Below are 16,242 nucleotides of genomic sequence, written 5' to 3' on the forward strand. Positions count from 1 at the left end.
AGGAAAAGACCACTTTGAAAAATCTTTCGGCATTGAATAAAATATAACAGTGAATTGTACCATTGAACTATGAAGTAGAGTTCATGGCAATGAGCTGGAGTGATTTTAATAACATTCTTTCAAATAAAAGTCACTGTTAAAAAAACAGATACAATATGATTACTTTTTATTCTCTTTCTCCCACATATGTTTATGTAGTTCAGAGTCGTTGTTAATGCGCTGTGGTTTTTTTCCCTTTCAACTCTAGGGACCCTGATGTTTCTTTTTTTATTTTTCTGGGATATCTGGCTCAGGGAAGGGAAGAGAGAGTAGTGGGAAAGAACAGAGGAGCAAAAGAGAGAAATTAAAGGAGCCTCTTGGTCAATTTTAGGAACTGAATAATTGCGCTGGTAAAAAGAGGAGAGATGTTTGACATTTGTTTTGACCAATGATTTCATATAGTCACAGTTAATAGGGAGAAAACATCCACAGACAATTGTAAAAGGATACAAAGTTATGGAATTTCAACATTACTAAGCATATTCGTGCACACAGGTTAGTCAAACAACGATGGGACAGAGATCATTTGATTACAATAATATGCTCATATCTTTAATTTATTTACATATTACAAAGTAATAAAAGTCTATGGTGTTTTATTTTCTTACAGAGAAAAGATATTAGTTCATGTTCTTACATTTTCCAAGCTGCTGTAGGGGCCTTTGGACAGTTCTATCACAATTCTCATAGTTTTAATTCCTCTTTGAGGGGGAGGGAATTTACTTTAAGATTTAGTGAGCTAAACCATCCTCTAGGCTACTCTGTTTCCCTGTTTTGCTCTGCTTATGATGATTGGTTGAACTGCTCTGGCCTTTTTTCCTAGTGTGCTGTCATAGACAGCCATTCATACAATCAGTGAGCCTCTTCCAGTGGTTTTCCTGCCTTATTGACCAGCCCAGATATTTCCTCTGTACTGCCGCACCAGCACCAATGCTAATTCCGATCCTGTTCCCTTCATCAACTCATTGCTGCCTCTGTCAAGGTGCCACTCATGCTGTATCACTGGATTCTTTCTGGGTGTCCACCAAATTCCAGTGAGCTGAGAAACAGAGGCTCTCCATGGCATACCTTTTCTATTCTCACTATTGCTCTCCTGTGAGTGAGAAAGGGCTGAAATTGGTAAATAATTGATTTGCCCAAGACAAGTCCTTGATTGCCGTTCTGACTCAAAACTGTTCTGTAGTCACTCTTTACTAGAAGTTTTGCCTAAACTCCTCTCACTACTAAAATGAAATTTTTCCTCTAATTCTATTTTCTTCTATAATTGTCCTGGGCTTATAATTCCAGTTTCCCTTAGCACGTATCCACTACCTGTATTTATTCCTTCAAATGTCCCAGTGTCCAGAGCATATCTGGACATTATGTTTATTTAATATAAGTAGTAAAATACCGTCACAGGCTAGGTAGCTAAAAGAAGGTATGTTGAATTTGGATTCATAGAAATCTGTATTCCAGCTCTACTGTTTACTAGCTGCATATATTTGAGCAATTTTTAAACCCTCTGTGATATCCCAATTCAGTATCTGCAGAATATCCCCAAAAGTGGATATTAAGGTCGATTTTATAGGACTGTTGTAAGGATTACATAAAAATCATAGAGCCAGCATTTGGCAAATGGTAATTGTTAAAAATTTTTATTGTACAATAATAAAAGTAAAATTAATTTTTACTAAATCATTGTTACATATTTTAAAAGTAGTTGTTTCATTCAGACTTGATTCCTCAGTCTTTCCCCATTGAGCCTGATTTTATTCAACTTTATCTTGACGGATTTTTGATTTGGTTTCTTCTTCCTCTGTTTCAGGATAGTAAATTACCCTTTTTGGTGTTACTAATAAAAATCTGGACCAGCGGCATAGTATTTGTAAACTTTTACTAAAACTTGTTAGCCTTTTATCTTCTCATGCAGGAAAATTTCTCATAAATATGATATTAATTGTTTTTTGTAACACATTTTCTGTCTCTAAAAGTAATGCACACTATTGCAGAAATTTAAAAAATTGCATACAGGCGAAAGAAGAACATAAAACCATTCACAAACCAACTAAACAGAGGCAATCGGTTAAGAATATGACATATAGACATCTGTAAAAAATGAATAAATTTAATCGAAATGTGAGCCTACTATACATAGTATTTCGTAACCACCCCCTTTTTAAAAACTTGTTAATAAAGAGTGATACCTCACTTTAGGAGAAAACTCCCACAGTATCATTTTAATGGATACGTGATATTCATAAAACGGTTATAGAGTAATTTATTTAACCACACTTATATTGCAGGATTGGCTATTTTCCATTTTTGTTATAATAAACAATGCTACAGTGAACATTATATACATAAATCTTTATGCACGTCCTTAATTATTTCTTTAGGATAAATTACTAGAAACAAAATTGCTGTGTCAAAGCATATGCATGTTTTATTTATTTATGGTAACCTAGTTTTAAATCATAGAGTAATAAAGGCACTTTGGAAAAAGTTAGTCAGTACTGAAACATTAAAAAAATGATTAGTAAAAGTATACTCTCACCCAGTGTCCCACTTTAGAGATAAACACTATTATTAACACACTTAATTTAAAAAATTTTTTCCACAATTTGTTCTTGATATTCAAGCATATTTAAACATACACACTTATATTTGTTAATACACAGGGGCTCATTATACATATGCTCTTTTGTATCCTTACTTTTTTACTTAAGGTACTTGAAAAATATTTACAGGAAAATCATTTTGCCTCTTTCTTTTAACCTATTGCATAGTATTTCATAACAGTATTTAATAGTACTTCATAACATGGGTGTACAATATTTTATGTAACCAATCCTCTCTTAATAAACATTTAGGTTATTATTTTTGCCCTTATAATCAGTGTTATAATGGCCATCCCTGTAAAATTGTGTCTGTAAACTTTGATAGTAGGATGGATTTCTAAAAATGGAAGTGATGAGTCAAATAATGTGTATCGTTTAAACTTTGGTAGTGTAATTAAGTATTTTGTGGCATTTTATTATTCAAATCAGTATTGCTATTTTCTTGAAATACTATTTCTGAGATACAATGGAAATAAAACAATGCATTTTGAAGTAAAAAATTATCTTCTCAGAATATTAGACAGTTTTAGTATTCTTTTCATGTAACTAACACATTCCATTTGGAGACTTCAGAGAAATAATTCTAAAACTTAATGGTAAACACATATATTCACTTTAAATTTAAAATATTGAAAATGGCACTGTTCTTCAAGATACTTTTGAATTTACAAATTATACTGTGTTATTTAATTATTTAATGCTAGGGCATCACACCTTTTTACCCACTACCACTTTTTTTTTTACAGTTACATTACATAAACTACTATGGACATCAGGCAACTATCTGCTTAATTTTGTTCATCCATTTAACAAATATTTAATAAGTGTCTACTCTATGCAAAACCTTATACTAGTTGTTAGGGCTGTGACAACAGACCAAAACACAAAAATTCTTGATTATTCATGGTATTTACATTCTAGTGGGGGAAAACAAATTGAACAAGTAAAGTATAGATTGTGAAAGATAGAATTCCATGTTAAGAAAACAGATATACTAGGTACACTAGATAATTCAGAAATATTTTTAAATTTTATGCTATGAATTATATGAGTGGACACAACATACATATGACTTAAGATGATTATGTCTAACAGCACAATGACTTTCAGATGAGTCCTAATCCGGGACAGCATGTGTTTCATCCTCGTATCTTTCTGGGCACTCTCAACAATTAATAGAACAACTATATAGACAAACAGTAAGTATATAGAAGAACTGAACAACACCATCAACCAACAGGTTCTAATCAACATTTATAGAACATTCCACCCAAAAACAGAAGAGTATACATTCTTTTTGATAAAGGTACAAAAGCAATTTAATAGAGGAAAGATATCCCTTTCAAAACATAGTGCTAAAGCAAGAGGACATTTATAGGTGAAAAAATTAACTTGAACTAAATTTTATATCTTACACAAAAAAAATTACCTTAAAATGGGTCATGAACTTAAAATATAAAATGTGAAACTATGCAACATTAAAAAAAAGGAGTCAAATCCTTTGGATCTAGGGCTAGGCCCTTGCTATCTTAAAACATGATCTATAAAAGGAAAAAAATGGTAAATTGGACTTAAAAATTTTTAAACCTTTTTCTCTACAAGAGACCATGTTATGAGCATGAAAAGGTAAGCTATATATCATGAGAAAGTATTTGCAAGCCACATATTAAACAAAGGGCTGGTATCTAGAATACATAAAGTACCCTCAAAACTCAACAGTTAAAAATTAACCCAATTAGAAAATGGGCAAAGATGTAAACATTTCACTGAAGAGGTCATACAGATTTCAAATTAACACGAGAAAAGGTGTTAAACATCATTAGCTACTAGGGAAATGCAGTTTAGAACCACAGTGAGACTATACTACAAAGCTACAGTAACCAAGACAGTATGGTACTGGCACACAGTAATCAAGACAGTATATGGTACTGGCACAAAAATATAGATCAATGGTACAGGATAGAAAGCCCAGAGATAAACCCACTCACCTATGGTCACCCAATCTATGACAAAGGAGACAAGAATATACAATGGAGAAAAGACAGCCTCTTAATAAGTGGTGCTGGGAAAACTGGACAGCTACATGTAAAAGAATGAAATCAGAACACTACCTGACACCATATGCAAAAAATAAACTCAAAATGGATTAAAGACCTAAATGTAAGACTGGACACTATAAAACTCTTAGAGGAAAACATAGGAAAAACACTCTTTGACATAAACCACAGCAAGATCTTTCTTGACCCACCTCCTAGAGTAATGAAAATAAAAACAAAAATAAAGAAATGAGACCTAATGAAACTTAAAAGCTTTTGCACAGCAAAGGAAACTGTAAACGAGAAGAAAAGACAACCCTCTGAATGGGAGAAAATATTTGCAAGTGAAACAACAGAAAAAGGATTAATCTCTAAAATATACAAACAGCCCATGGAGCTCAATATCAAAAAAACAAACCCAAATAAAAAATGGGTGGAAGACCTAAACAGCCATTTCACCAGAAAACACATACAGATGGCCAAGAGGCACATGAAAAATGCTCAACATCACTAATTATTAGAGAAATGCAAATCAAAACTACAATGAGGTATCACCTCACACCAGTCAGAATGGCCATCATGAAAAAAATCTACAAACAATAAATGCTGGAGAGGGTGTGGAGAAAAGGGAACCCTGTTGCACTGTTGGTGGGAATGTAAAGTGATACAGCCACTGTGGAGAACAGTATGGAGGTTCCTTAAAAAACTAAAAAGAGAATTACCATATGATCCAGCAGTCCCACTACTGGGCCTATACCCTGAGAAAACCATAATTCAAAAAGACACATGCACCCCAATGTTCATTGCAGCACTATTTACAATAGCCAGGACATGGAAGCAACCTAAATGTCCATCAACAGATGAATGGATAAAGAAGATGTAGTACATATATACAATGGAATATTACTCAGCCATAAAAAGGAACAAAATTGGGTCATTTGTAGAGATGTGGATGGACCTAGAGTCTGCCATACAGAGTGAAGTAAGCCAGAAAGAGAAAAAACAAATATTGTATATTAACGCATGTATGTGGAATCTAGAAAAATGGTAAAAATGAACCAAGTACCAGAGCAGGAACAGAGACGCAGATGTAGAGAATGGACATGCGGACACAGTGGGGGAAGGGGAGGGTGGGATTAATTGGCAGATTAGGTTTGACATAAATACACTACCCTGTGTAAAACAGATAGCTAGTGGGAACCTGTGGTATAGAACAGGGAGCTCAGCTGGGTGCTCTGTGATGACCTAGATTGGTGGTACGCGGAGGGGTGGGAGGGAGGTCTAAGAGGAGGGGATATATACACACATGCAGGTGATTCACTTTGTTGTATAGCAGAAAATAACACAACATTTTAAAGCAATTATACTCAAATAAAAAATAATGATAAATTAGAACTCACTTTAATAGAACATAGAAATATCTTGGAAAAAATAAAATAAAATAAAACCACAATAATATATGACTATATACATATTAAAATCATTTAAAAAATGATGATAACATCAAATGGTGGTGAGGTTGTGGAGAAACTGAGTCATCATTCAACATTACTGGTGAGAATATAAAATGGAACAGCCATTCTGGAAACCAGCTAGGTAGTTTCTTTAAAAACTAACTATGCAACTTCCATGTAACCCAGCAATTGTGCTCCTGGGCATTTATCCCAGAAATATGAAAACTTATGGCCCCACAAAAACCTCTGCACAAATGCTTATAGTACATTTATTCATAATAGCCCCAAAGTGGAAACAATGCAAATGTCCTCCAATAGGTGAATAGTTAATTAGACTGTGATACATCCATACTTGGAATATTACTCAGTAATAAACATAAAAGAACATTGATAAAATATAATAATTTCGGTGAACTTCAGAGAGTTTTGCTGAGTGAAATAAGCCAATCCCCAAGATATATATACAGAATGATTATTTTTGTATAACACTGAGGAATGACAAAATTATAGAAATGGAGAACAGATTAGTAGTTGCCAGGAGTTAAGAAGACAGGGAGGGGAGGTGACTGGTGAGAGTGATGTGGGTGTGACTATGAAAGGGCAACATGAAAGATCCTTGTGGTGACACAAATGCTCTGTATCTTGACTATTTCCATGTCAATATCCCAGTTATGATATTGTACTGTAGTTTTGTAAGATGTTACCTTTGGGGGGAAATAGGTAAAGGTAAATGGGATCTCTTAGTGTTATTTCTTACAACTGCATGGGAGTTTACAGTTATCTAAAAATTTTATTGAAAGTTTGATTTTTATAAAAACCAAGACAAATGGGACCTAATTAAACTTAAAAGCTTTTGCACAGCAAAGGAAACCATATTTTGTAGTTTATATTAGAATTCAGAAATTTCAGATACCAAGGGTGAAGGGGTGGGTGGGATGAATTGGGAGATGGGGATCGACATATATACACTATTGACACTATGTATAAAATAGATAACTAATGAGAACCTACTGTAAAGCACAGGGAACTCTACTCAGTGCTCTGTGATGACCTAAATGGGAAGGAAATCCAAAAAAGAGGGGATATATGTATGCACATAGCTGATTCACTTTGCTGTACAGTAGAATCTAACACAACATTGTAAAGCAACTATACTCCTATAAAAACAAAAAACAAAACAAAATTCACAACATTAATGTCCTATATAATATCACTTTAAATGCACTCAAATTTCATGAGTGTTAAAAGTACTAGTGTTTGCAAATTATATAATTTAGTCTCTTTTTCAGCATATCCTTTCTTAATGAACGTTTGCATCTGGCACCACTATTTTCTGCTTATTTGAACCCACCCATTCAATTATTATATATTATTTCACATTACCTTTCCTTCCAACAATATACATTCACTTTATCATGCAGGATTTTTATTCCTCATTTTTATTTTTAAAAACAGATTATGTTAAGTATATGCTTGTCTTGAATATATTTTCTGAAATTTCTTAATTTCAAACTACAAAATAATAATAGCAGAGATAATATATGAGTTAGTAAAATTATTTTGTCCATGAATAGTAGGATGAGGATTGTATAATGTATTAAATGTACCCGAAGCATTTTTCAATAGGAAAAGAAAATTAAAATACTTTGAACAAATGATGTTTTTGAATGTTTAATGGGATACTCCATGAACAGTTGGAGTGACTTTCAGTAGTTTGTCAAACAATTAAAGTAATAATTTCCTTATGAGACAATCATATTGGTCATAAAAATATGAAATATGTATTTAAGACATCCTAGACATATACCAATTCAAGCCTATTATGTAAGAACAGCAAAAATAGTAGTTATACTAGTATCAGTTACAGTATTTTATTAAGGGAACATAACTTTGTGTAAAAGGAAGTTTGCCTACGGTTTTCAGAGGAAGAGTCACATGAACTTTGGCAAATATTATTTTACAAATACTACTCTTAAGAACAGTACCACTAGCAGTAACCTGACATTTATAACTATTCTGAATTATGCAACAAAAGCATTTTTAAGGTTCATGTGCACCTTTTCATATGCAGACTTAGCAGTTCTCTTCAATAATTTAGCTTGTTTGGACACATCTTACTGAATCATGTTTTTTGAATTGAAAATATACATTATCTTGTGAGTCAGTCAAGCATTTGCAGAAAGTTATACTCTTTATTCTCTGCTTTACCTGACCCTTTTTTTGCGTTTTGTTTGGCCTCTTCTACTATTGATCAGGTGTTAGATCCTTGGTAGGTAAACATATTTGTGGACCACATTTATCTGCTTTCGTTTATTTACTTTGGTTATTTACTGTGATTTATTTACTTTGGTCAAATTGAGACAGCTGCTATTTACAGATATCTGTAAAGTTTGTCTGGTAAATTGGCTGAGAATCTGAGGTCCTAAAATGTGAATACTTACATTTCAGACTATTTCCCTAGATAAAGTAGTCTCTTTCTTGGAAACCTGATTCTGACACCTGTATTCCTCCTTCACTTGACTGTGTCTCATTCTCTTCCTAGTTCAGTGGACTCTGCCCTTTAGTTTTCATCTAGGCCTATAATTCCTGCAGTGGCCTGACAATACTGAGAACTGAACACTAAAAATATTGGGTAAAATGGGGGGAATACTATCATACACAGCTATGGATCACTTAAAATTATTGACAAAATAATTATATATCATAAACATTCTGTGTAAGACAGAATATATTAAATTTTCATAAAACTCATGGTCTTTTTGGTGAAGTTTCTTAAAACTAAGTTTATAGACAAAGCCATAATACTTGCATAGGGCTTATTTTGGTAAAGGTGAAAATTTCAGAGTCAAACTGTGAGTTCATCACCCCCCTCTCTCTCTCATTTAATAGCTACAGAAACTTAAGCAATTTTCATAACCTCTTAGATGGAATAATGCACTTAAGCTAATGCTGAGGATATAGTAAATGCTCAGTAAGTGGTAGTTCTGACTACTTTTATTATAACTGTCAGTACAACCACTACCTTTACTACCAGTAGTGCATCCACTTCTTCTACCAGAGGAAGGAAAAATAATAAAACTGCAGAAATGCAGAAGATAATTGATGAACATATTGGTTTATGATGGGAAGAGTTACTTAGTTGTTCCAACAGTTGTCCTGTTGATATTTTATGATTCAAAGGATTGAAATGCTCTTTTATCAGATATTGTTAGTCACTTATCTCAATTTTATGGGGCATTTTTATTGCCCTGGCTCAGTAATCCTGGAGATATATTTTCCTTGGGCTATGACAGTTCAAATAGTTAGCAGTTAATGTTGGTCATCATCAAAGGAAATTCCTTTGATTTGGAATGGCATTAGTTTAGTAGATAATCTTGCATGCAATGTGAAATAATGCAAAAAAAGTTTATTTTACCTCAAGTCAGATGAATAGGAGAATTTCAACTGTCATCTACTGCTTAAAAATAATAGCTTTTGGAAGAACAGTAGCATTCAAATTCACAGTCAGAAAAAGACAGTGGATATTTGTAATAAATAACATGTTAATTCTTGTACAAAAATCACAAATATTCTGGGTATACTTTAGTGTGTAGTTCAAATGAACTTTGATCCCTGGATATATCTGTTTTTCTAACGTGAACTTTCTTCCTTTGTTTCTTATTGAAAGTGGTTCCAATTAAAAATAAAATTGCAAATTCAACTTCTAAAATATTACCATGAGCGGATTCTATCTATTGCAGCATATTCATACCTACATAGAATTTTATTCTATTTACAGAGCTTACTGAATAAACATTTGTTGAATAACTATTGAATTTGAATTGCTACACAAAATGCAGTTCTGTGTACAGTGCCACAAGGTAGAGCTGATTGTTATGCAATCTGCTCTCCTTTTCTGCCACCATATGGAGCAGCATTCACTTGACAATTTTATTAACAAATATTTTTGTCCCCATGTTCTCAAAGTTAGAATTTAAGCAAACCATCCCAAAAATAAAATTTTGGAAAACAAATTTTGCATGAAATGGAAAGAGATGACTGCAATTCTATAAAGCTATTTCAGTGGTTTTAATAATTCAACCAAATGGAAGTTTTGACTACCAAATTTGCTGAAGGCTATGGCATCTTCATAGTGAATTTGCCTCCAAGCTGCACTTTAGAGTACAAAAAGAAGCCACAAGTAACTAGCTACATGACTATCAGGGTGTGAAATGTCAAATTTAATTTCACAATTGACTCAACAATTTTTGCATTTCTAGGGAAAGAGAGTTAAAGAGCTAAGCGATAGGCAAATATGGCTGGAGGTAAACTGTTTCATGTTTGCAAAACAAGTATGCTTCCCTGTGCAATTCAAACATGAAAGAAAAATTTAAATACTGAGAAATCATATTTGTGTAGTTTTATACCAAATTTTAGAGTATTGTTTATCTCAATTTAAGAATTATTTTCACATTCTCTCCAGGGAATGTAATTAATTAAAATATGACATTGGTAATTATAATTATCTATATCTTTTAAAATTGAAGGCAATGTTGAAACTTAATGCAACATACATATTTGAGATAGCTTAGAATCGATGTCATAAAGACAACTGAATAACTAAAACAACAATAACAGATAAAAACTGTAGCAAGAAGAAGGAGGTCGTTATTATAATTGCTAAAATGAGTATCTCATTGAGCAGTATAATAGGAATTATACTTTATGGAGTTTTCAAAAGAAACTGTAGGAGTATTTTTATGTCTCTTCACTGAATCACTCAATTCACTACCTTACAAATGTCAAAAGTCAATTGCCAATTAACTTAATGTGCATATATCATTGGGGAGCTAAAATAGTTGGGGTCTGGTCACCTAGTTTTCTAAACTAGTACAAAGATTTTGCTACCTGGATCCATGTTTTTCAGATATTGTTACACAAAAGGATCACCTGGAAAGCTTCTTTAGATGCAAATGCCTGGATCCTGCTCCAAGATGTTCTGCTGATTTAACACAGACCAAGAAACTTACTAAAAATGACTCTCCAGGAAATTCTGAGGATGTTGACCCAAATGGGAATCTTTTAGGCTATTGATCCAATATATGTATTTTGTATGTAAGATGCCATCAACTATACGGTGCATTTTTCAGTATTTCTAAGAAAGAAAAAAAAAACAAAAACGATGTCAATTATACAATCTCATTGATTATAAGATGCATCTTAATTTTAGAGAAGTTAAAATGCATTATTCATCTTGGATTGCTGTAATACTATATCACTAATATATACCAAGCTTTTGACATCATTGGATAGCATTTGATTCAAAATTAAAAACTCTAATAAATCTCTGCTTGAACCAACCAAACTTATTTTATTTATACCTATACTCTATGTCAAGAGCTTTGATAGGCATCTGTTCCTGTTATCTTTTGCTGCATTAAAAAAAAAGACCCCAAAACTCAGGATGCTTAAACAGTAATTTATTATTATTGTACATGGTTCTCTGACTTGTTTGGGGCTCAGCTGGGCAGTTCTTACTTGATACATGTCACGCAGTTACAGTCGGATGCCGGTTGGAGCTGCAGTCAAAATAATGCTCAGCTGTGTTGGGCTTCCAAGATTGCTCATTCACAAGACTGGTGGTTTATGCTGGCTATTGGCTTAAAACTCAGCTGGGGATTTCAACTTGAGTACCTTCATTGGCCTCTTCATTTGGCTTGGGCTTCATTGTACTGGTTTAGTTTTCTGAGAGGAAGAATTCCAAGAGTGAGTGTTCCAAGAGGCTAACTCTGAAGCTGCAAGGCTTCTTCTGACCTAACCTCTGCTCATAATGACCAGAGAATCACCTTCTCTGCATTCTGTTGTCAAGAGTGAGTCACAGTCAGCTTACCATCAAGGGGAGGGGACTACATGAGGGCATGATTAACAGGCAGAATGGTTCATTGGGGCATCATCTTTGGAAACTAGTTATATAGAACCATTACATATTATCTAATTTAATCTTCATTACAAATTCTAGAAGATACTTGTTAGCCAAATAGAGCTGATTCTCTATTCTCTGTGCTGATAACTCACAGAAATTGACACATTTCAAGTACAGCAAGCTGTTCATATAGTCTGTTGGCTTAAATCCTGGAAAATTAGTTCTTTAAAACGTTCCTCATTCTATAGTCACCTTCTTAAAGGAAGACATTCACTTTTTCACGCCCATTTGGTCAGATCTTGAATGTAGAAAAGTCATTCTGGGCTCCCCATTATTCTTCCACCCTTATGCCACATGCTCTGATTCCTTCCTTACTGCACTCTCCACCCTTTTCATACAGCTAAGACCAAAGGGGGAAGAAAATCAAGGACCATTTTTTAATGAAATTAATATGCTTGACTGGGAAACCGTAAAATATACCTATATAGCATATCAACCAATTATATTGCTGAGCTACTGTGTGCCAATTATGTGCTAAGTGCTTATGTCTCCTACCTAATTGAACTTACACAATAAACCAATGAGGCAGACATTATTATCCTCATTTTCATGAGGAAATTGAGGTTAAGAGAGGCAAGGAACTCTCCCAAAACTAAAAACGTGTTAGAGAATTATATCAGATTGTGTCTACCTGGAAACTTATATACATCTATCTCATAATGGATATTTGAGTTTTGGCTCAGTTGATGCTAAAGCATTCTTTCTCTCAGTAATTATTCAACATTTCCAGCTGCTTCCTAAGGCAGTTCTTGATTTATGATAATAAATTGTTATCGTCAGATTAGAGGAGGAGATTGTCTTCCCATTGCTGCTGTGATAGAGAAAATGTACGCAGCTTCTCTCCATGCCACGTCAGCTTGTCTAAATCATCTTAAAAGGGGAGGTAGAATTTGGCTTTGTTTTGTGCAGCTTAAGAAGGGATTTTGATGTGCTAGTATTCTATTCTTACCCATTCTGACATGTGTAACAATATAATGTTGCAATCTTAGAAACAATATTACATGTCAGTATAATGGGAGTTATGGTGAAATCTAAGAGCTGATCTCAAAGATAATACTACCTAGAAAATCAAAGACTAATTAGTAAATTACTGCTACAAGTTCTTATACTATGTTTTTCTGGAGTTGCCCTATATTTGCTTGCTTCTCATTGCAGCTTTTGAACTTTCATAGGTGTAAGAAAAGTGATACTGAATTTGGATGGAATATTCTGCAGAGAGTCAGGTGTGTGGTTTCAGGATAAGAGAGAGTTGGCCTTCTTAAGAAATTTACTGGGGAAAAGCTCAGTTCCTTTCTGGATAGTGTCAGTTTGTCTTCCAATTAAGCTGAACTTCTTTACACATTGGTCAATACAGGTCAATCAGGTGATCAGCTGTGATTCTCTCTCTCTTTGTGGTAATCTGTAAGCCCTTGTAACATCCCCAGTATTTTGTTTTTAGGTCCTATGGGCAAAAAATACCCAGTCTCAATCTAAAAGGTAACTGCCTGAGATTTGGAGCTGACTTAGAATTATGAGCTATTTTCCTCCAGGTCCTCATTCAGCAAATACTATTTCTAGCACAGCCACCAGGTATGAACAACGATCACCTCCGCCATCAAAGGGTCTTGCCATCTAGGGGAAATACAGACAAGTAAGCAATCAAATTATGGGAGGGTAAGTACAATACAACGTGGAAAGTCGAAAGCACTAGAGGCAAGCAAAGCAGGGGTACCTCCCCTAGCATTTGAGGTCTGGAAAAGCCTTCCCAGAGGAAGTTACTTCTAAAGCATGCACCTGCAGGAAAATTAAGAATTTATGCAGGGGGAAGAGTGTCCTAGCCAGAGGAACCAGTTTATGCAAAGACACACAGAAGAACTGAGAGATGATCAGCCTAGCTGTTAACAAGCAACATGTGGGCTGAAGTTGGGAGCTCATGTTGGTGATGTCAGCAAGGGCTGCATCCTGCAGCTGTGCTAAGCAGTTTGAACTTTTTCATGAAGCAAGGAGTGCCAATGGAATTTTTTAAGGTGAGCAGAGAACAAAAGGATCTTTTCAATGAATAAATAAACGAGTCTCTCAGAAGGTAACTTGAAGGGGAGAATGGTAGATGGGGAGGAGGATGACGGCTGAAGGCAAGGGGGCCTTGGAAAAACTTTCTGACCATGTAACTGATAACCCAAGTGAGCGCTTAAGGAGCAGAATTTTCCTTCAGTCATTAATTTAACAGAAATTTATCACATACCCACTAGATCTCCAATTCTTTTAAAATCATTAGAGGATATAGCAGTGGACAAACCAGACAACATCTTTGCCATTATGGAGTTTATGTGCATAAATGAATATATATCAGGTATTATTTATGCTGTAAAAAATGAAGCAGGATAAGGAGATAGAGAATAAGCTGATGAAGGGGTTCTTATTTTACATAGAGTGCTCTGGTAGTGGTACACAACTCATCCATCTCTTGTCTCTGGATGCTTTTTGTCTGAGAAAAAGAAAAAGTTGCACTGTTTGTTTATCCATTCATTCAATGTTCATGTAGTGCCTGTGAATACTAGGTGCCCTGTGGGACCCCGTGGCAGTGTCATGCAGGTTTAGAGGCAGAAAAGATCAATCAAGCAGTACTTTGTAGACCATGTTAAAGGTTAAAGGTTTGGTTGTTTTTCTTATGGACAATGGAAGCCATTGTAGTGTTTAATTAAGAATTCCATGTGATTAGATTTGTATTTTTAAAAGAGCACTCTAGCTGCAGGGAGAAGAATGAATTAACAGATTGGGAATGGGTTCTCTTCCACTAAAGGGAAAAGAACAAATTTAACTTGTTTAGCTATTAGTAGTGAAGGATAAATTTCTCTCCAAAGAAAAATAACAGTTTTTTTTTTTACTGTGAATGAAGGGTTTTCTTCTCCCAAGTAGAAAAAACTGTTTGGGCTAAAACAGAATCTAGTATTTTAAAACTTTGTTATCACCTAATCCTTTGAATCCCTGACATCTGTTTTTAGACCCATAAATAAATGTCTTATGAATACTTTTTCCTTTTGAATGCCAAACTTATTATTTTGTGAAGGCTAAGATGTGAATATGTGAACCAAGTGAACTTACAAAAGAAATCCTAATGTGTCCTTACATACTGATTGGGGACCTTTTGTGTCTAAGGGAGAGTAATATTATCGTTACCTTTGACACTTGATTGGCAGAAAATACTCATTTTATTATGAAAACACATCAGGCACCCTAATGTTACTACTGCTAAACACCTTTCTCATTAACGTTTTATACAAGTGGAATGTTAAAGTATTTGTTTGTATAACATTATGTAAGGATGTATCTTAATACAGCTTTGACCGTATTCAAAATGCCTTATATGCCATGTTGCTCAGATGGCATGTTTATGAATAAGTTTTCAAAGCTCCATATGCACAAATATGAAATATGAAGTCTTTCTCCAAATACTAAGAATACAACTCATTCTACATTTGCTGGTTTATCGTGCTAACATTTATCTGTATCTCTATATCCCAACATTGGCAAATGAGATAATTCTGTTGCAATATGCCACCAAGTATAAACAGCTGGCTCTCTTTGCCAAGCAGAATAGCATCTGAACATTTAATGTAACCCTTCCTCTAGGATGCCTTTTATCATCAGAATTTAGGGAGGGACATTTGCTTGGCATGTATAAAATGTACTATTCTCTAAAGTCTTACAGCCCATGGATTCTCTTGATAACTATAATAATAAGAGATATGGAAAGGACAAGATATTAATATTAAGCATTGTAAATGAAATCTTATGAACCTGTAACAGGGATATTTCACGGAAACAGTTTTAAATAGGTAGTTTAATGAAATTTTAAATAGGTAGTTTAATGTAGTGTAGTTTAATGTAGAAATTTTAAATAGGTAGTTTAATGTAGTGATGCTGTCTTAAGTTATTTCCAAACAAAATGAAATTCACTCAGTGGAGTTTTGAGGAGCTGCAGTATATCCAAATATAGAGTAGGGGTGAGAAAAAGTTTCACTGTCAACATGATATAAAATATGAATAAAATAACCAAATATTTCCCTCTGGATCCCATCAATCCATATATGAAGCATATTTCTGCCATTCTTTCACAAGTGGAAATAGCATTCATTAACATAATTTCATAAAGTTACAAATAACAATGCAACAAG

This window comes from Balaenoptera acutorostrata, chromosome 5 (assembly GCF_949987535.1).
Source record: "Balaenoptera acutorostrata chromosome 5, mBalAcu1.1, whole genome shotgun sequence".
Taxonomy (NCBI): Eukaryota; Metazoa; Chordata; class Mammalia; order Artiodactyla; family Balaenopteridae; genus Balaenoptera; species Balaenoptera acutorostrata.